Source organism: Octopus bimaculoides, chromosome 1 (genome assembly GCF_001194135.2).
Source record: "Octopus bimaculoides isolate UCB-OBI-ISO-001 chromosome 1, ASM119413v2, whole genome shotgun sequence".
NCBI lineage: Eukaryota > Metazoa > Mollusca > Cephalopoda > Octopoda > Octopodidae > Octopus > Octopus bimaculoides.
The window spans coordinates 134,945,769-134,947,370 of record NC_068981.1 but is presented as its reverse complement, the minus strand read 5'-3'; the positions used below and the strand labels follow the sequence as shown (position 1 = coordinate 134,947,370).

Below are 1,602 nucleotides of genomic sequence, written 5' to 3'. Positions count from 1 at the left end.
ATATATATATATATATATATATATACATACATACATACATACACAAGGGGGCTGGAAAGTTCCTGGATTTAAGGGTGTCATGAAAGACCTGGTTGGAGGCCCAACCTTCCAAGTTCTTTTACAGGATTTAGAAAAACTGAAAGATTACTGCAATAAGTGTGTGACTCCGAGAGGGGAATACATTGAAGAAAATCATAATTAACTGATCCTCCTGTTAATTTTCTTTTACCCTAAACCTGGAACTTTTCAGCACCCCCTTGTATTATGGGAGATTGGTTGTGAGGAGTACTGTGCACCCTCACCCAATATACTGTGGTGGTCGCAGCAATTGTGGTTGCCTTTGTAGTCGTCGTCATTGTCGTCATCAATGAGCATCCAGTTGTTGGATCAAATGAGTTACTTGCTTCTGAAGTAAAGTGTGTGTGTCTGAGTATTCCGTAGACATGGGCACCCTTAACAAATTTCAGGCAGAGTCAGTATGACACAATATGTGTGAAAGCTGGATCATTTGAATTAGCACTTTGTGACTGAAGTTCCAAAAGCATAATGTGCATACACACTATGTATGCACATTGCTGATGTTATGGAAGCATAATGCCTATGCACACAGCTGGGTCCTTCAACAATATCCCTATTAAGTCTGCAACTGCTGCTGCTTTATCCTTGATTCTTATTCTTTCCTCTTTCTCCTTCCCCTCCACCCATTTAAACAAGTCCCTTTTCTAGTCCATCCAGTAGATCTCTCTACAGCAGTGTTTCTCAACCTTTTTACCCTTGCGTAACCCTTAAAGTAAATTACATGTCTGAAGGATCCCCTGCCCCAAAATATATTATGTGCCATATCTTTCTCATACTTTTTCATCATAGTTCACATGGTAAATATATATATATATATATATATTTTTTTTTTGATAACATAATAGGTTAGATAGGATGGTGTCTATATTACAATGTTACAATAACCAATAATATGTTGTGCATGTATAGTAATATTGCAATCATGAAATTAACATTAGTTTATCTCACTCTTTCTTGTGGAACTCCCAGGAACCTTTTGCAGAACCCTAGTGTTTCGGGGAACTCCGGTTGAGAAACACTGCTCAATATATGGATAAAACCTGAAGTTATAGAAAATAACACCTGCCAAAAATACTACGCAATAGGATTGAACACAGGTCCTTGTGGTTGCAAAGTGAATAAGTCACAGTTAAAACGAAAGTTAATCTACTGGAAAGACAGACTTCATCCATCATTTTTGAGTTATATTGCACCCCAATGTCTTTCATCTTAACCACTATGGTGTCAGAATTGGTTACTGTTTACACACTCTCAGTTAAGCTGTATATATACCCTTAGTTAGACTGTATACACACCAGATTGTGTTAACTATAGATCGTATACAATCAACTGTATACACACCCTCAGTTAACTATAGATTGTATACATTCAACTGTATACACACCCTCAGTTAACTGTTGATTGTATACAATCAACTGTATACACACCCTCAGTTAACTATAGATTGTATTGAATCAACTGTATACACACCCTCAGTTAACTATAGATTGTATACAATCAACTGTATACACACCCTCAGTTAAT

General features: G+C 36.8%; 1 protein-coding gene across 1 annotated transcript in view; it reads left to right on the top strand.

Moving 5' to 3' along the window:
- Window positions 1–1,602, top strand: part of LOC128248835 (uncharacterized) — an 18,017-nt gene that overhangs the window by 2,612 nt on the left and 13,803 nt on the right. The gene's annotated exons all lie outside the window — the stretch shown is intronic.